Source organism: Lasioglossum baleicum, chromosome 5 (assembly GCF_051020765.1).
Source record: "Lasioglossum baleicum chromosome 5, iyLasBale1, whole genome shotgun sequence".
NCBI lineage: Eukaryota > Metazoa > Arthropoda > Insecta > Hymenoptera > Halictidae > Lasioglossum > Lasioglossum baleicum.
The window spans coordinates 18,358,027-18,378,348 of NC_134933.1; the positions used below are offsets into that span (position 1 = coordinate 18,358,027).

At 41.9% G+C, this 20,322-nt stretch overlaps 1 long non-coding RNA gene across 1 annotated transcript; it reads left to right on the forward strand.

Moving 5' to 3' along the window:
• Window positions 1–190: 190 nt before the first annotated feature.
• LOC143208661 (uncharacterized) lies at window positions 191–19,521 on the forward strand. The gene is made up of 2 exons (XR_013008950.1): window positions 191–9,581; window positions 13,549–19,521. It is a non-coding gene; the product is annotated as an uncharacterized LOC143208661 (long non-coding RNA).
• The last annotated feature ends 801 nt before the right edge of the window (window positions 19,522–20,322 follow it).

A 20,322-nucleotide genomic window follows, 5' to 3' on the forward strand; every position in this document is an offset into this window, starting at 1 on the left:
GCAGGTTGCCCTCGTGGGTTCAAGTTGCCGCATCAGACATTTTCTCGCAGAGCAATCCGAAGATTCACCCCCGCGACAAAGTCCGTTTAAAAAGGTCTCAAAATTTCCTGCGGGATTTCACCGCGAAGGGCAAAAGGAGGCGAAGGAGGAATCGCTCGGGCGTAATAAGTTAAATCTTGTTTGCGAGTCGGTGCCTAGTTAGGACGACTGGCCGGGTCTGCGCGAGGGATTGATGAGGAAAGCCAGAAGAGGCAGTGACGGAAGAAGAGGAGGATAGAGATAGGGAGAGAGAGAAAGAGAGAGAAAGGGAGAGAACGAGAGAGCAAGAGGGGTGGTCCAGGGAAGAGGAGGACGAGCACCTTCCTCATCGACCGTATAATTAAACCGGGCGCTGATTAAAAAAGTTACCACGGCCGTAAGATCATTACAGGAGGCTCCCTGCGAGCGCCACCCCTTCACTCCCTGGCCCTGGCTCCTCTTTAGTTCTCCTCACTTTCTCTCCCGCTCGCTTTCGACCGTTGGGGGCTGCAAATTCTTTCCACTCCGTGCACTCGCGACGGTGAATCTCGAACAGCCTCGCTCCGTGATTTCTTTGTCGCCGAACGTTAGTTGACTTCGCGGTTTCTTCAGTCGCCGACGTTCAGAAGTCACTGGCAACAAGTATTTCCCATCGTTCAACCAAGTTTGTTACAGCGATCATTTATTGTTACCACCGTGTGCATTTTTATATGTATAGACTTCGACATTTGTAGCCGAGGATAGCAAAATTAAAGTTAAATTTTCTAGCAATCGATTTAATCGGTTGGAAATAAAAAAGATATACATATTTCTTCAGTCACTATTGTTCAGAATTCACTGTCACCATTGGCAACTAATATTTCCCTCCGTTCTATCAAGGCTGTCAGACTAATGATTTATCATTACCACCCTGTGCATTGTTATTGTACATATAGACTCCGACATTTGTAGTTGAGGGTAGCAGAATTGAAATAACATTTTTGAAATAATTTCCTTTTATTGCATCTTTACATTCTCAATCAATTTTTATGTAAAATTTTTAAAGGTGCCCGACACCTTTGCAGAAATAGTGTTAATCAAAAGTTAATTTCCAATTACATAAATTAGAATTTCTACTCATGGGTCTGAATGAATCCTACCATCCGCCATGCGGTCGATTACTGGACAATCAGCCCAAATTAAACTCTACGTCATTTAACACTCTCCCACAAATTACTGCTGTAGCTGTCCAATTTTTGTTGACGTGTTGGTAAATATGGACAATTGCTTTTCGCCCTAATAAACAAACAATGGCTATAATCTTCATAAATTTTGTTTAACACCAAACCTACCGAACACTATACAATGTAGTAAATAGTGTCTAACACCCCCTAAAAGGGAGTTTGTTGAAACTGATTCAATCAATTCAGACAGGTGCTTAATAGCATCATTATAATTTCATTAAATGCAAGATAAAGAACCGACCTCTGAACATGGTAGATGTAGTGTTAAAAACCAAATAGAAATTATAGTAGAACCTCCATTATCCGAACCTCTGATGTCTGAAGTCTCTCGTATCTCAAGATGCTTTAAATTTAAATAGCTCAAGCAACACGATTTATTGTACCAAGTAATAAGCATTTAATCTAGCATTGTAATTAAGTAACTGTTTTACTATGCCATCTCTTATCTCGCTCTGTATAGTTCGGATAATCAAGTTTCTACTGTAGCATCAATTTATCCATACAAGCATTGTCTCTTCACCTAACCTCGAGTAGCAACAGAAGAAATATTAACCAAAAACAAAGTGCGTTTCTAAGATTGATTTAGGGTGTAGTTATAGTGGAGCGGCGAGCATCGATGATAGCGGCGCGGTGAAAACAAACCAACATTCGTGACAACATTTCGACACATACTAAAGAAAAAGTACATATGTATTTTCATTGTTTTTCTTTTTTTTCACCGCACAGCTCACCTCGCTGCTCCACTATAAATCCGTACTTAGACAGAGAACTACACGTGTCAATTTTTTTGCTGAAAAGTAATCAATTTTCTAGCAGTACAACGAGTACCCTAAATCCTGGGCGCACGAGGAGCCGAGGTCCGCAAAAGTCGAAGTCGGTGCCTCGCCTTGTAAAAAAGGGGAAGATCGATGGGGTAAGGCAAGACAGCCCCGAATAAATATAATTCGGCGAGTCGTCTTTTCCGCTGGCAGGAACTTCCTTAAAATTCAATATAAGCCCCGCGGGCATCCCTACGAGAGAGAGAAGACCGGGTCGCCAACCCCCGTAGAACCTCCGTCCCTTCGGAGAGAGAGCCGATGGCGACGCGGCCCCGGTTACCATGGCGATTCTTTTGCTTGACAGGTGGCTGCAGCTACCACCGCCAACCACCCTCTCCCGGAGCAGCGCCCTCCATCTCCTCCAGACTCGTTTGTTCTGCCTGCCACCGGTACGACGAACCAATCGCGCACAGCGAAAAAATATTCAATCACGCGTCAAGAACTCGAGGGCGGCGGTAGTAGTGGTGGTGGTGTGCCCCTGTTTGCGAGAGAGAGAGAGAGAGTGTGCTGGTTGCTGGAGAATCGAATCACCCTCGGTGCCCCCCTCGTCTTCTCCAACCCCAGCCTACAAACCGCCCCCTCCCCCTCTCTTCGCAGCCTCTCTCTGACCAGGGACGAAGGTCGATGGCGGTGGAGGTCGAACCGCCCCTGACTACAGAGGGTCGCCACCCCCTACCCCGGGCCAAGTACGACGGAATAATAAAATGCCTCGGATTACATATTCAAAATCAATGGCTCCATACCTTCGATGTACAAAGGCCTGGGTGGGATCTAACTCCTCCGAGTTCACCCCACCCACCATTCGTGCACCCCGGTGCCGGCGAATGATTCCGCGGTTCACATTTTAAGCAATCACGCCCTCCTCGTCCGCGATTGTTGCTCCCGCTCTCCAAGATTCGCGACTTCTTAACACCCCTCGCTTGGTACGATCATGTTTTAACAAATATAATCCTACGCGATAATTATTTACACGTTAACCCTTAGCACTCGAGTGGCGACTCTGAGGCGACATTAAAAATTGTTGTATCATTATTGAAAATATTGTTTACATTATTAGATATGTAGGTATCTGATCAATTACTGAACATTTAAGTATTTCGTAAGGTATAATATCAATTTCATATCTGCCAAATTTAAAATCTTATTTAAAAAAGCAAAGGATTAACAGTAACTGTCACGAACGGCCAAGTGTCACATTTTTTACTTTATAATTATTGAAGTTGCAAGGATAACTCCATTAGAAATTATTAAATTAATTTGTTCGTCCAAGCACATGTTGTTACGAAAATTGCAAGAAATTTAAATAAATTCAGTGTTGTCATTTTTATAGAACACTGTACAGCAGTCGCATTTTGTGCTCGGTACGGTTAGTGTTAACTGACACGTCAATCATGACTGATATTTTTTTACAATATTTTACAACGTTAATTCGTACGGTGATAGGCAGAGAAAATCAAAATTTCGCAAGGACCTACGAAGTATAAGAAAGCGAAAATAGCAGTGGCTATGATAAATCTTAACTTATCAGTAGACAGCGGACCTTTATGCAAAATCAAAATTGCCAAATCGATTGCAGGGAACGGAAGTTAAATAAAAGTATATTTCCTCTTCTAAGAATTTGAACAAGTCGGGACAAATATTATTCGATTCTTCTAATATCTTTATTGTTTCTGCAGTTTTGTGTGAAATTAAAATTGTACAAAAAATATTTTTGTAGAATCATTTCAACTAATTTATAAATTTTATTTTGGAAATAACGGAGACAGAGTAACTGATTGTGGCGAAAATTAGTTATAAATACTCGAGTACAATAATTTTTCAAGTGCAAGCATGCATTTGAGATTGTTTTTGCTTCAATAAAAATACAACCCCTTTGGAAAATAAGATGATAGCAGTATAGTATTGTATATTACGTTTATTTGAAGTACAGTGATTATTCCAATAAAAAAAGGATACATTTCATTTTAAAAAAAGATTTTCCTTTAAACTATTACTGAAGAGACGAAGCATTAATTAGTAATATACAATGTTCTGTTTATCCAGCTTTTGGTCTATTATTTATTTGCTAGTCGAATTTACCTCATTAATCAGTGCCTAATTGGGCAATTTCAACAAATTTTCAGATCAGATTTATCGATCTGTCTGTAACTTTCTTATATCTTGCTATTAATCATTATTAAATTGATTTATTTGTCGATAACTGCAAGATAAATATTTTAGGCTTTTAACGAAGATTGGTAATAAAAATATTTGTTCGATTTTTGATTCCATGGTAATTTAATTAATTATTAGCCTTGATAATCGAGCAACAATTGCAGCGGCTTCTTGGATTCTTAAAGAAAAATGTGTACCTACTTTGAAACAAGAGTCACCCTTCGAATCCGGTCCTAATTAGCTGTAATTTGGCGCGAACAAGAATGGACTGCGCCTTCATCGAAGTTCAGGGGAGGAAAGTCGACTTGATCATTATGAGGTCTGAATTACGCGCGATAATTTCACAGACAATCGGCGAGGAAATGGCCGAGAGGATACTTCGCGAAAATTAATCAGTGACTAAGTGATCCTACAGGGATTAAAGTCATCGCCTGAAACCCTCGACCCCGAAATAGTTTTTACTAATTGCATTAATTGGCGAAATGCTGTTATCGATCCCACCAACCGGCATCCTTCTATTCATCCATTGAAAAATTGAGACGAGAGTCTTTCGAACCCTTATCAATTTTAACGACTTCGGTTATCATAATACTATAGAAAACTACCATCTGATCTTTTTATTGAAATACGAAATTTATTAGTCTGGCTTTGGACACAGCAAAGTACAAAACGAAATGTTAGATTAGATCAAACAAAAAACATACTTTCTATAAACATTAAACAGCAGATAATAGAAAAATATATTTAAACTGTTTATTGTATGGAGGAATAAAATAAATTAATAGTTTTAAAGCTTCGTTGTCATTAAACAATCTTTCACGATCTATAAAAATATTTTCACGAAAATGTTGGGAATTATTTAAATTTTATAGGTAAGTAAAAGACATTTCAATGAAAATATGTTGTAAATCGTCATTTTGCTGGTGTTGAATTTGTTTAAACAATTCAAACTCGCAAGATTGGCAATATCGACCAATGCCTATCACTTTTTTCTGTTACCTTTAAAATATTATACCCACACATATTAAACAAATTTGGAAAAAAATGGTTTTGTATCCTATGATTTTCGCTTTTTCAATTAATTTTGCTTAGTTTGCAAAAATTCTCAAATTACAGTCATGGAAGATCGTGAAACATAGTGGTGCATTCGTTCAGGCAGTCATGGCGACGAGCAGTAATGGATCCCACGCGAATTTCTAACTTTTTCAGTTGTAAAAAATGTATTCAGAAATTCGAAATAATATCACATTAATCTATACACATCCTAGGATAAAATTTCATAAAATTCCGAAGGGGTAAGCATTTTTTTGTTATTGTATACAAAGCTAAAAATTCAAGCATTTGCGACGCGACGTGTCGATCTACTATCGGACGCCATCTTTATCGGCCTACGAAGATCATAATTTTTTTAAGAGAAAGGACCATAGCATACAAAAATACATACTTATTTCGTGCTGTTTTAACACTCAAATCGGTAGGCAGATTAAGAACAAACCATCGCCTATAAAATTAGATCAGGAAAAATCGATATTTACATACACGATTATTCCGAGATAAAACTGATTTCTTCAAGTGAATTTTGGTTAAAAAGCCAATACTGCCAACCTCAAGTATCTGCACTGGTCAAACAATTCTTATATCAGCGAAACGATGACTCACACTACCGCCATTTTCACAAGACGCCAGATTATAAATACTGTTCCAAAAAACTTGACACATTATTTAAAATACACTAGAATAATTCACTGTTTACAAACACACTGAAGCACAATACATTTTCATCGTAACAAAAATAAACATTAACTATAAAATTAATGAATACCTTTAAAATAAATAAAGCCTCGCGAATTAAAGTAATATTTCAAACGTTGATCGACCAAAATCAATTTTCATTGATTGCTCTATAAATTATGTAATTATTTTCTGCCTCCGTTTCCTTTCCTTTTCGTGTCCACCCACACCACTCGAAAATCTATTAATTTGTTTCACCGATCTATGCAATTTCGTGCGGATAATTCGTCGAAATAATAACGTGGACATATGATGGCCGGTCGTTTTCAAACTGGCCTCTTGTATTTTGCATGAATGCAGGACTGGTTCGAATGGCAAAGACCACCCTTTCGTTGGCCACATGGTGGGGTAAGTCCGTGGACTTGGTCAGGTTTCATGCGACCCCTTCAAGATTCCATACGATTCCGCTCGTGTGCTGATTCATTGTACGTAGACTGGACCTTCGGTACGGTATGCAGATTTTCGCGTCGAGAAACTGACGTTAGAAACCGGTCTTCTAGAAGAACATCGTCTGACAATGAGCATTGTTCGGTATCTTCGAGGCAAAAACGGTCCAACAGTCGTCGGCCATTTTTAGCATGGCAAAAAAAAACAAAATTTGTCAATGTTCGTCAAATGAATTCATCACGAAGCTCAAATTCAACGTACATACATCTGAAATTCTCAAAATTTCAGACCACCAACCGAGCGACCATCATGTTTCATATTCACCAAATTGTCGATATTTCCGATCAATTGCAATTTTTGAAAAAATTTCTTTTCTCATCCTGTAGTAAACTAATTGCTCTAGCTTCCCAAAAAAGTTCAAATCGTATAGTAGAAAGATTTAAAAAGTTATCGTCTTTTTCAGAGCGTCCGAATATAATTCGGGTCACTGTATGCATCTATCATGGCCGTCATAAAACAATAAGTAACATGTTTAAACAATCATAATGTATTAATATTGGATATCACTGTATTCGGGAAAGTCTACAGAATCTTTTGCTGTAAAGAACAATTCAATATCTTTTATAATAACGTCACAATATTTGTTTAAAGTTGAAAAATATGTTTTTTCTTCAAAGCCATGTTTCTCAAAAACTGTGCGTATATGAGGAAAATTAAGGACAGATTCGGAATCGGCGCGGAAAACTCTATACGAAGGACCCAACGGTATACATGAAAACTTGATGTTGCACAGTGTTATTAATAAGACATGTGCGTCACAGAATACCTCGTTTATGATCGTGAAGCAGTTAATGTATCCCGTACATAGGAAAAGCCGAAATTATTACCGGTAAATATATGGAAATACGATATCGGTAGAAAATGCAGCTAAAAGAATGCTTACATCAGGACCAAAAAGTCAAAGAGGGCCTTAATGTAAAAACGCGCACAAAGTTCACCGGAACCTATAAATCTTCATATTTGTTTCCTTTTTAAGAAATGAATGAGTTTGAAAATCGCTCCAATTAAGTTCGACTAACGGTGGGTCCGTTGAAGCTGCCCGAGCAGCGGGATTCTGCGACCAGATCGAGTCTCTCGACACAACGTAACGATTCCTACGTTCAGCGTCACAGTAAGCAGGCGATAGACAAAAGCAACAGTGATTTCTTTTTTTGCGAAGGCAGCTGTGGAGCGTAAAACCATAGGGGGACATTACTTAATAAACGTGCGCATCCGGGGTGCGGTCCGGCCGGCATTGTTTCAGGATAGGTAAATGGGTGCTTGCCAGCGGATGCGTGCGGCCAAAGGGTTAAAGTCTAAGGGTTGAGAATCCTAGCTCGGACCCACAATGGACACCTGGACGGGACCATAGGAGCCCGCGCCCAGAAAAAAATCCTTTTTCCACTCGCCTCTGGACATCTGCCATTGATCGCCATTGCGCCGGCCCTGCTACCCAGGGTTCCACCACTGGACCACTGTCCATCAGAGTGTAAGAAGACATACTGGGTGTCTCGAAATTCTTCAACCTACCCTGACGAATCTGTTCACCAATTTACTGTACCAGTCAACAACTGAGGACTGTTCTCCAAGCACTGGACACGTGAGGCTTTTTTAACACTGGGTTTACTTTTGTAATAATCACTTTCGACTTGTTAAAATGATCGAGCAAAGAGGGAATCTTGCAGTTATCAAAATCAACACTCCACAAAACCATTTTACAGAAAAATCTGCAATTTAATAAAATCGAAAGGCATCTCGTGGCTTTAAACAGGAAACCGGTGGCCAACGAAATGCGATTGAACGGTCTCGAGAGTATCGGCGGCGCGACAGTGGCTTAACTTCAGAGAAGACAAGCCCGAGAAAAGACGGGGTGCGACAAGTCTCTTGACGTCGGGAAGAAAGGAGGCGAGGCAGCAATTTATTCCATATTTCTCGCCGAGAGGAGAATCCTCGCGAATTTCGCAATAGAGGAAGAGAAAGGGAGAGAGAGGATCGCTACTTGAAACGGGTTTCCCGATACACAGAGTTATGATAATTATTTCGTGGAGCCCCCGTGGACCGGGGGACGCATGAGAGAAAATCACTCGAGGACTTGCTTCTTTTTTCCTCCGGTTCTTGTTCCAGGTTGGTGGCACTCTTGCCGGAGCTCTCTCGTATCTCGGGCGAAAACAATAACTTGTATAATAAGCAGGCCGAATAAAGAGGAACCTGTTCCGTGAGCCGAGAAGGAGAGCAAGAACCAAGGAAGGGACAAGGACGAAGAGACACGGAGGGCGATCTAGCAGCATAAGGGAACATACATACGGCGCGTCTCACGGGGTACGATGATCTTTTTTTTCGGCTACGCGAATAAGTCTCGCGAAGGACAAAACGACGCACTAATAACGTATGCACCATGCAGCTGCTCTGGCACCGTCGTTTTGTTCTTCACCGGCGCTACAGGTTCTTGAATTTCACACACGTCGTCCGTGCCCGCGAGATTTTGCGATGGGGTTGCTCTCTCTACCCTCTCCGTTCCGCGCTCAGCTCCTTTCACCTCTCTTTCTCCCTCTCCCTCGGAAAAGGAACCCCCTATTGTTTTACCAAGCGAGACCAGTTTTTGTTTCCACTCTGTCTCTCTCTCCGCAGCTTATTATATGCGCTTTCTGCCGTTCCGTGCGCGCACGATTGTTCGCACGGGCGAGCTTCGAACCTGATTCACTCGGAATCAGAGAGAGGAGAGGCGAGGAGGGAGAGGGTCGGATCCGGTCAAACGGCGAGGAGAGAATGACGGAAAAAAAGAGCGATACAATAAAGGGGTTAAAGTTGATACAATTGAGCGAGAAACGACGACGTTGCACGCGTGATTTATTTTTACAGACCCCGAAGACTCCTCCCTCCCTCTCTCTCTCTCCCTCTCTCGACCTCTCTCTGCCAGCGTCCCCTGGCAGAGCTAGTAGCGCCGCTATTGTCTTTCTGGCACGGTGTTGCAGGGACCCGTGACGACGAATTACCTTCGCAATGACTTAAAAACTCGAACGACTTCATTGTTTGGGACGTTCGTTACGACTAACGAACGCTGCAACAAGTCCGCGGGGATGTTTAACCCTCGCGTGCCTCGGGTCTCGTCGGCTACCAACGAAAATGTTTAAACGCTTCTTCTGTTCTTTTGGTAAGCAGTGGATTTTACTGAAACATGCACGCTAAAGGAACTTACTCGAAAGATTCACCTCTCGAGGAACATAGTTTTGCACACAAGAAAAGTAGTTTTCCAACTACTTTACGCAAAGACAACCTAAATGTTTGTTATATTGCACAGAAGCATGCGTTTTAACCCTCATACGCTCCTCTGAAATAGTTGAATAAAAGGATAATATCTCGTTTTAACCGACTTCGAAAAAGAAGGAGGTTACTCAATTCGGTCTGTATGTGCCTTTTTTTTCTTGTTTTTGTTTTTTCGCTTTGATGGATGGACCAATCGGAATCAAACCTTTTGCATCTTATAGAGTATGTCCCGGGGTGGTCTCGTGAAAAAAGAATTTTGCATTTTCTTATTCCTTACGATTTTATTTGCGAAAAATGAATTATTTAAGTTAAATCATTGCCGGTAAGTAAACTGTCAACATAACGAAAGAACAGGTCTGACATCCTTGTCCTTTTAACATATTTATTAACATAAGCGATTTTACGTATGGATCAATCAAATACATGTATGAATCTAAAGTTACGGTTTTGTTACAGAATTAGGCATCTACCTATGGGATTATTGTACGAAAATACGCGAATTGCAATTTAAAAATTGCGAATCGATTTGAGGCCAGGGCTGACACGTCTGGCGAATCGGTTCGCCCGCATAAATTGAAATGCTAAAAGCGAAATTGGGTAGGAATTAGGAAAAACGCCGCGAAATGGGACTATGATTACGAGCGGAGAGCGAGGGGGTTGATCAGGAGAGGTGGTTCCACGGCGAAGTCGGAATTTTCTGCCCTCGGCAGGGATTGCGCTGGCTATCGGGAGTCTATGGTGGTGCAAAGCGACGAGGGTGAAGGAGAGGGTGAGATCCTGAAGGGGGTGGGATGGTGGGGTAGCAGTAGCGTGGATGCGTCTTGAACGAAAGGGAAGGCCGATAGAGGCAACAGCGGGGGTGGGTGGAGGTGGCGAGGGAATGGTTACGGGGTTGCGATGGTGGAAGGTGGCTCCGAGTGCCGTGTAAATAACTTCCATCTTCAAGGGTGCAACCACCCCCTTCGAGGGTGGACCCAGAATGACAAGGAGAAAGGGGGGAGGAGTGAGAGAAAGCGAAAAAGTAGAGTAAAAGAAAGGGCAACCGGCGGAAAGGGGATGCCGCGAGGAGAGGACGGGTGATTCCATTGAAAGAGGGAGACGTAAAATATTCTTAATGAGCAAAGACTTTCAAGTATTGACTCAAAATGGCGGCCGTCCTTTCAAGTCGGCTTGTTAAGCATTATTCTGCGCCCTGCCGCCCCCTTCGTCGCCCCTCCGACGCTTTGTGCGAGTCCTCCCTCATCTTTCCTTCTCGTTCCCCGTGTGCATGGCTTGTTTAGCGCCCCGGTATCCTACGCGAGGACACCGAACCACCCTCCCGCTCCCACCTACCGCGCAGGGTGTACACCGTCGCAAACAAGGGCGTTCGACAGAACTGCAAAGAAACGAGAAGCCGATGCCGGTGCCCAACCACGCCGATCTCTTCTCCAGGCTTTTTATTAGGTCGAGGAAGACAAGGGCGCCTCTTTCCTATTCCTCGTTCTCACCCGCCTCAAAGAGAACGTCTTAACTACAGTCGAATCCTGTATCAGGATCCTTTCCATCATTCCATCATTTCCAGCAGGTCCTTTTACGAAAGAACACGACACAGTTTCGAAAGGATCATAACATAACAATCCTATCCGGGAGTCGTGAAATTTCGATCGAACCCCTTAAGTTCAACCATAATGTATCTTAGGAAAGAGTAATATCTGCAATGCTATACATATAGATAATTTTAACGGATTATGAATAACACTTTAGGTCTGGCTTGGCTTTATAACTTGAGAAAGAGCAATATATGCAATGTTATTAATGGTGTTGAAAATATGTTGTGAATTAGGTCCAATCTAGGTACTAGGTCAACTTTAGCAACTCTCCCCTTTTTCTTTGTTTAAAGACGTGCGGAAAAAATACATTCATGTACACCCCCGAAGGGGTTAATGTGGGACTCGGGGGAAACAGGTCTTCAGTTTCCCCAATAGCCACTAACAAAACCGCACGTCTAGCACCTTGGCCCTTTCCTCTCTATCCTCTAATGTGCCCGAGAGAGCATAGTTTAGGGCCCCGCTTTTTGCACATCTCCTAAATTAGCAAATGTCCCCTATATTCTGTCCAACGAGACAAGGCAGTAAACTTAAACATAGTCATTCGAGTGCGAGAGAGCTGGAGTTACCCTTCTCATTGTCAGATATGTAGTTAGTAAATGACGCAGACTGCTACTTCACTGGCTCGTCTCGTTGGACAGACTATAGTTTCATGTACTATAGGAGCATAAAATATCTTGCATATGACCGTGGAAATCATATTTCTGATGGAATATTTACAGAAATATAATGTGTTTGATTAATTGAAATTAATTGAAATTCGATTAATGAAATACTGATATATGTGGTTATTGTGTGCGTAAAAATAGTACTCTTTCACAACGACCAGCAATCTCTTACTTAGTTGTACCGGCATCATTGCATGATCCTTTCCGGCCGTCGTTTTAATTAATAATCGTCATCCGAGGTTAAGAAATGTCCAATATTAGGAGAAATAATCGATGTACAAGCCCAGTTTGTCCAGGCGGAAGGGAAGTCCACTGAGAGCTTGGAATTCTTTGAGATCCTCTTCCCCAAGGACAGGGGCTACCGGAGCCTCCTACAAAAAGGCTTTCGTACGAATGGATCGAGGAGTGGATTATTTGAGAGAGAGAGAGAGAGAGAGAGAGAGAGAGAGAGAGAGAGAGACAGAGGAGCCTTGGATGCCTCACAGTTCGAGGCTTGTTAGAACTTGGCTTTCGCTTTGAGCCATCATGAACGGCCGCGCGCGCTCGTCCTCCCCGCTTTGGGGTCCGGGATAAGGGTTAAAAATGTATAAGATAAAATAGAGACCAAGCAAGGATGAAGGAGGAGAAAAAGCGAGCCAATAGCTCGGGGCCAAAGGAGACGGTGAAATGGGAGAAGAACGCGAAACCGAGACGGAGAGAACTTCCATTATTGATCAAAGAAACTGAGTGTCGCTTCACTCCCCGAAAGCTTGTTCTATTCAGCTCGCCTTCGGCTTCCCATTAAAAATACCGACGTCATCCGCTTTTTGCGATGTCGGCACGATCTCGCCTTCCGATACCGTGCTGTAATTCTCGGCTTGTTCCCTCCTTCGCACGCTTATTAATCGCCTTTTATATCTTGTATGGATAAAATGGATATACATCTCTTGGTTCCTTATAACAATTCAACCGAAAACAGCTCAAAGATCTTCAATGAGTTTATTAACCATCATGATAGCTATACCAGTAATTGCCGCTACGGAATTGATGAAAGACGTGTATTCTATGTGGTTTCTCCAACAGACATAAAAGTTGGCGGTATCACAAAAATGTTATTAACAAAATCTATGATAATTCAGGGGTAATTCATTCGATACGTTACCAGCGATTATTTCATAATTTTTAATAAGGTCATTTGCTAAAGACTTTTTAATGAATCCATAATTATAAGGTGAACAAAGATTTTTAAGCTTCCTTGTGGCACTGCATAATTATTATTGAAAATTCTATTAATAGCCATTCGCTTGGTCAAATTTTAAAATCATGTTTTTTAAAAAGTAGCATGAAGACACTAAAAGACTGATCATGATAGGAAGATGAAAGTACTAAAATTACAGGAACGTTTAGGTCTTCCGTATCTACAGCATGCAAAAAATTCAAAACGATGAATATTGAAGGTTTATTATAAACGCAAATGATTCGTGCCAGATTGCCTAAAAGACACAGTGTAATTTGCGGCACAAATTATTTGTTCCGTAAAATCTCAAAGTTGCGCCATTTGACGTAGTGGTGAAACACCGAAACTGATAGACACATTTTACCAACAATTGATTTTTTCTAGGAAACGACAGTAGTGCCACCTCTGTTGAAATGGCAGAACCACCGACGAGATACTATCACCACCGACCAGATACTATTAAAGATTGCCAGCCTTATGGGAGTTCGTGTCACTCGAATATTTCGGTGTTCTCTTACGCCCTCTAAGATATATTCTGACTGGAGTGAGAAACAGAAGGCCATCGACATGATCTCGTCGGTGCAGAAGGCTACTCAGGAGATTCTCGTCGGTGAGAAGGCAAATCGTCACGGAACCATATTGATCATCATGAATTGTTACATTCTGTACCGAGCAGATATTTCAGACGATGTTGGTTTCAAATATTAAAAGCAAAACTCAAGAACTAAGAATTCCTGGAAATATATTATTGAAGCATAATTTTTTAGGAAAATCAACAATTCCTATTTCAAATTTTATACGAGAGACACCTCAGTTTGTAATTTCAAAACATTTCATAAACGAGAATTATTACCTGCCACTTTTTTATACATAAATGTTCCAAGAATCGATCTGGACAGAAATATTTTGAAAAGACTTTACTTTTTTGAATAAATTAATGCGTGCGAATGTTCATGGTTTAAAAGTTATTCTATATTTCGTGTTTTATTATCTATTTTTACGAAAAAATTAGATGGCAAGGTGGTCAAGCGGGTGCTCGTTAACATCATTAGAAAAAGGAATTGTTATAAACATTAAACAGCCAGATATAATAAATTTATCTGTGAATTGTATCGAATAAATTAATGCGTGCCAATGTTCATGGTTTAAAAGTTATTCTATATTTCGAGTTTTATTGTCTATTTTTACGAAAAAATTAGATGGCAAGGTGGTCAAGCGAGTGCTCGTTAACATCATTAGAAAAAGGAATTGTTATAAACATTAAACAGCCAGATATAATAAATTTATCTGTGAATTGTATCGAATAAATTAATGCGTGCGAATGTTATGGTTTAAAAGTTATTACGTATCACGAAAACTATTAGCCACTTTGACTAAAAAATTAGGTGGTCAGATAGCCAAGGGATTGCTTGTGGACATCGCTGTCAAATAGAATTGTTATAAACATTAACCAGCTGGAAATAATAAATTTTTCAATAATTGTCACGGCGATCGACATCGATCGATATTCGGCGGAGTGGGGGGCGCCGCTCGAGCTCGGCAGATCGGCGAGAGCTCACCGGTGGTCAGTCAGTCGGGGCGGGGGAAGCGGGGTGAGCGGACGTGTTGCGTGACCAGGAGCGCCAGGAGAACCGGAGGGACCAGAGGTGGACTAGAGGTCATCTACAGTTACCCTGGCCTACCTTCAACTGTCAATTCAAGGAACAACGGTAAGTTTGATTACTAATATTTTTCAAAACTTCTTTTGTCTTTTTAAACTCGTCCTTCATAACTTTTGACATTTCTATCGAGACTTTCAATGAAGACTATTCAGTCTTCTTCAAATTTATCAATTTTATTCTTTATAAAAATTACATTTTGAGCGTACCACTCGTATGCAGGATTATAATTGCTCTTGTGAGCTGCTTCGTTGGTTGTTTTCGCACTCGTGTGCGGGGTTATAGTTATTCTCTCAAGATAAGAGTACTTGTCCACGTCGTTGACAAAAGGAATTATTATAAACATTAATTATGTAGCTAGAATTAATAAATGTCTCATGGCATTATCTTCTATATAATAAAAATCAATTTTGAATAAATTGATGAGTGCGAATGTTCATGGTTTAAAAGTTATTCTATATTTCGAGTTTTATTGTCTATTTTTACGAAAAATTTAGAAGGCAAGGTGGTCAAGGGAGTGCTCGTTAACATTGTTAGAAAAAGGAATTGTTATAAACATTAAACGGCCAGATATAATAAATTTATCTGTGAATTGTATCGAATAAATTAATGCGTGCGAATGTTATGGTTTAAAAGTTATTACGTATCACGAAAACTATTAGCCACTTTGACTAAAAAATTAGGTGGTCAGATAGCCAAGGGATTGCTTGTGGACATCGCTGTCAAATAGAATTGTTATAAACATTAACCAGCTGGAAATAATAAATTTTTCAATAATTGTCACGGCGATCGACATCGATCGATATTCGGCGGAGTGGGGGGCGCCGCTCGAGCTCGGCAGATCGGCGAGAGCTCACCCGTGGTCAGTCAGTCGGGGCGGGGGAAGCGGGGTGAGCGGACGTGTTGCGTGACCAGGAGCGCCAGGAGAACCGGAGGGACCAGAGGTGGACTAGAGGTCATCTACAGTTACCCTGGCCTACCTTCAACTGTCAATTCAAGGAACAACGGTAAGTTTGATTACTAATATTTTTCAAAACTTCTTTTGTCTTTTTAAACTCGTCCTTCATAACTTTTGACATTTCTATCGAGACTTTCAATGAAGACTATTCAGTCTTCTTCAAATTTATCAATTTTATTCTTTATAAAAATTACATTTTGAGCGTACCACTCGTATGCAGGATTATAATTGCTCTTGTGAGCTGCTTCGTTGGTTGTTTTCGCACTCGTGTGCGGGGTTATAGTTATTCTCTCAAGATAAGAGTACTTGTCCACGTCGTTGACAAAAGGAATTATTATAAACATTAATTATGTAGCTAGAATTAATAAATGTCTCATGGCATTATCTTCTATATAATAAAAATCAATTTTGAATAAATTGATGAGTGCGAATGTTCATGGTTTAAAAGTTATTCTATATTTCGAGTTTTATTGTCTATTTTTACGAAAAATTTAGAAGGCAAGGTGGTCAAGGGAGTGCTCGTTAACATTGTTAGAAAAAGGAATTGTTATAAACATTAAACAGCCAGATATAATAAATTTATCTGTGAATTGTATCGAATAAATTAATGCGTGCGAATGTTATGGTTTAAAAGTTATTACGTATCACGAAAACTATTAGCCACTTTGACTAAAACATTAGGTGGTCAGATAGCCAAGGGATTGCTTGTGGACATCGCTGTCAAATAGAATTGTTATAAACATTAACCAGCTGGAAATAATAAATTTTTCAATAATTGTCACGACGATCGACATCGATCGATATTCGGCGGAGTGGGGGGCGCCGCTCGAGCTCGGCAGATCGGCGAGAGCTCACCCGTGGTCAGTCAGTCGGGGCGGGGGAAGCGGGGTGAGCGGACGTGTTGCGTGACCAGGAGCGCCAGGAGAACCGGAGGGACCAGAGGTGGACCAGAGGTGGACTAGAGGTCATCTACAGTTACCCTGGCCTACCTTCAACTGTCAATTCAAGGAACAACGGTAAGTTTGATTACTAATATTTTTCAAAACTTCTTTTGTCTTTTTAAACTCGTCCTTCATACTTTTGAAATTTTTATCGAGACTTTCAATGAAGACTATTGAGTCTTCTTCAAATTTATCAATTTTATTCTTTATAAAAATTACATTTTGAGCGTCCCACTCGTATGCAGGATTATAATTGCTCTTGTGAGCTGCTTCGTTGGTTGTATTCGCACTTCTGTGCGGGGTTACAATAGCTCTCGTGAGCTGGTTCTCTGGTTGTATTCGCACTCATGTGCAGAATTATGATTGGTTTTCTGACTGTTGAATTGAATTTCCAATTGTTTGCATCGGAACTTTCACAAGTCCCGCTTCGAAACATTTTCATATCTTGTCTGAAATTGGTATTCCTCCGATCGGAGGTCCCCCAGGGGCTCACTCACGGATGGTGCCGTGAGTGAGTACGGGGTGTCGCGTCCCCGGGGTACCCGAATCGCCTATAGGCCGCACCCGTGTGCGGGGTTAGTTTGGCTCTCGTGAGCTGGTATTAGGTTGGCTCTCGTGAGCTGGTGTTAGGTTGGCTCTTGTGAGCGGGTATTAGGTTTGCACTCGTGTGCAGGGTTATGTATTGTTATGTCTAACTATATTATTAGTCTGTTTCAGCTAGAATACACCAAGAAGAAGTCATACCAAGAAGAAGACATACCAAGAAGAGGACACACCAAGAAGAGGACACACCAAGAAGAGGACACACCAAGAAGAGGACGTACCACGAAGTTGTAGTTTTATTCGCCGAGGGAGGTCCCCCAGGGGCTCACTCACGGATGCGGCCGTGAGTGAGTACGGGGTGTCGCGTCCCCGGGGTACCCGAATCGCCGATAGGCCGCACCCGAGTAAGTCGAGTAATTATTGTCTTAAATTCACGTTACTCGTTTTCTTGATTCCGACACAGCCTTCTGCTGTGTCGGACCTTGCTTGTATGTACCAGACCGGTTGAAGCCGGTATTCGGCGTCGATACATTGAGAGGGTTGGTTCATTGAGACCTGTTTACTCGTATTGCCATTCTCTCTGTTCGTAATCCTACCCACGTTACCTCAATGCATTGGGTTGTCTGGTGGCAGGTAGTTGGCAGAGAAATTCTCTGTTCGTCATCCTACCCACGTTACCTCAACGCATTGCGTTGCCTGGTGGCAGGTAGTTGGCAGAGAGATGGTATTACGTTTGAACACTTCTCATTGTCCATTTCTCTTGGTGAGGACACGTCGGGTATCGGCTCTGACCGGAGCTGCACTGCAAGCATTGTACGCGCCGCGTCACCTTCGAACCGGAGCCTTCTGCTCTGGTTCGCTTTAGTTTTTTTTCTTTTAAAGAATCAGAGCCTTCTGCCTGATTCGCCTTTGATCCCCCGTGGATCGGAGACTTCTTCTCCGATTCACACCTTTTGCTCCGCGATAATTGCTCGACTTGCGTGCGTAATTTAGTATAATTCCATCGACTTGCGTGCGTTAGTTATTAAGATTGTATATCGTCGTTTTAAATATGTCGAGTAATTATTGCCTTAAATTCACTTTGCTCGTTTGCTTGATTCCGACACAGCCTTCTGCTGTGTCGGACCTTGCTTGTATGTACCAGACCGGTTGGAGCCGGTATTCGGCGTCGATACATTGAGAGGGTTGGTTCATTGAGACCTGTTTACTCGTATTGCCATTCTCTCTGTTCGTAATCCTACCCACGTTACCTCAATGCATTGGGTTGTCTGGTGGCAGGTAGTTGGCAGAGAAATTCTCTGTTCGTCATCCTACCCACGTTACCTCAACGCATTGCGTTGCCTGGTGGCAGGTAGTTGGCAGAGAGATGGTATTACGTTTGAACACTTCTCATTGTCCATTTCTCTTGGTGAGGACACGTCGGGTATCGGCTCTGACCGGAGCTGCACTGCAAGCATTGTACGCGCCGCGTCACCTTCGAACCGGAGCCTTCTGCTCTGGTTCGCTTTAGTTTTTTTTCTTTTAAAGAATCAGAGCCTTCTGCCTGATTCGCCTTTGATCCCCCGTGGATCGGAGACTTCTTCTCCGATTCACACCTTTTGCTCCGCGATAATTGCTCGACTTGCGTGCGTAATTTAGTATAATTCCATCGACTTGCGTGCGTTAGTTATTAAGATTGTATATCGTCGTTTTAAATATGTCGAGTAATTATTGCCTTAAATTCACTTTGCTCGTTTGCTTGATTCCGACACAGCCTTCTGCTGTGTCGGACCTTGCTTGTATGTACCAGACCGGTTGGAGCCGGTATTCGGCGTCGATACATTGAGAGGGGTGGTTCATTGAGACCTGTTTACTCGTATTGCCATTCTCTCTGTTCGTAATCCTACCCACGTTACCTCAATGCATTGCGTTGCCTGGTGGCAGGTAGTTGGCAGAGAAATTCTCTGTTCGTCATCCTACCCACGTCATCTCAATGCATTGCGTTGCCTGGTGGCAGGTAGTTGGCAGAGAGATGGTGTTACGTTTGAACACTTCTCACTGTCCATTCCTCTTGGTGAGGACACGTCAGGTATCGGCTCTGATCGGAGCTGCACTGCAAGCATTGTACGCGCCGCGTCACCTTCGAACCAGAGCCTTCTGCTCTGGTTCGCTCTTATTTTTTACTTTGAAAGAATCAGAGCCTTCTGCCTGATTCGCCTTTGATCCCCCGTGGATCGGAGACTTCTTCTCCGATTCACACCTTTTCCTCCGCGATAATTGCTCGACTTGCGTGCGTAATTTAGTATAAGTGCGTCGCTGTAAGAAAGGGAGCCAGGAGGAATATTGCATTCGTTCTGACTCCTTTTCGGGTCTCTCGTGCAGCAACCTCCTCGTGGTGAGACCTGGGCAATCGGTATTATCCTTTATTTGTAAGAACTTCTAGTCTCTTATGAATAAAGGATAATACCGAGCTAATAGCTGCACATTGCACATGTACAATTTTCGATAAGATTGTGTACTAGAATTTAAGACTTGCGAGATATAGAAACATATGTATTTCATTAAATTGTATGTGAATTTACTTTGAGGTAGCTTGCTGTCGGCCAAGGGTACATCAATGCTTTCTGCGTTTACCCTTGGCCCGCCTTGAGTTCGTTATTTCAATCAGTGATCTCGACAATTTGTATTTCTGTATTTCCAATTGTTTGCATCGGGACTTTCACAAGTCCCGCTTCGAAACATTTTCATATCTTGTCCGAAATTGGTATTCCTCCGATCGGAGGTCCCCCGGGGGCTCACTCACGGATGGTGCTGTCCCGCTGAATAACACAGGGGCTGGCAGTCTTTAATGGTATCTCATCGGTGATCTGGTCGGTGGTTGAAGCTAGTTCTGATCCATGCCACAGATTTAAAGGTGATAACAGTAAAGTGGGTTCTGTTTCCTGCTAAAGATGATATAGGTTCTGTTCCATGCTAAAGATGATGTAGGAGTAGGAGCTGTTCCAGGCTAAACATGATGTGGAGACAAAAGTGGCACGGCCAAACTCCGGGCGTGAGCACTCTCATTTCCTCTCTGTTA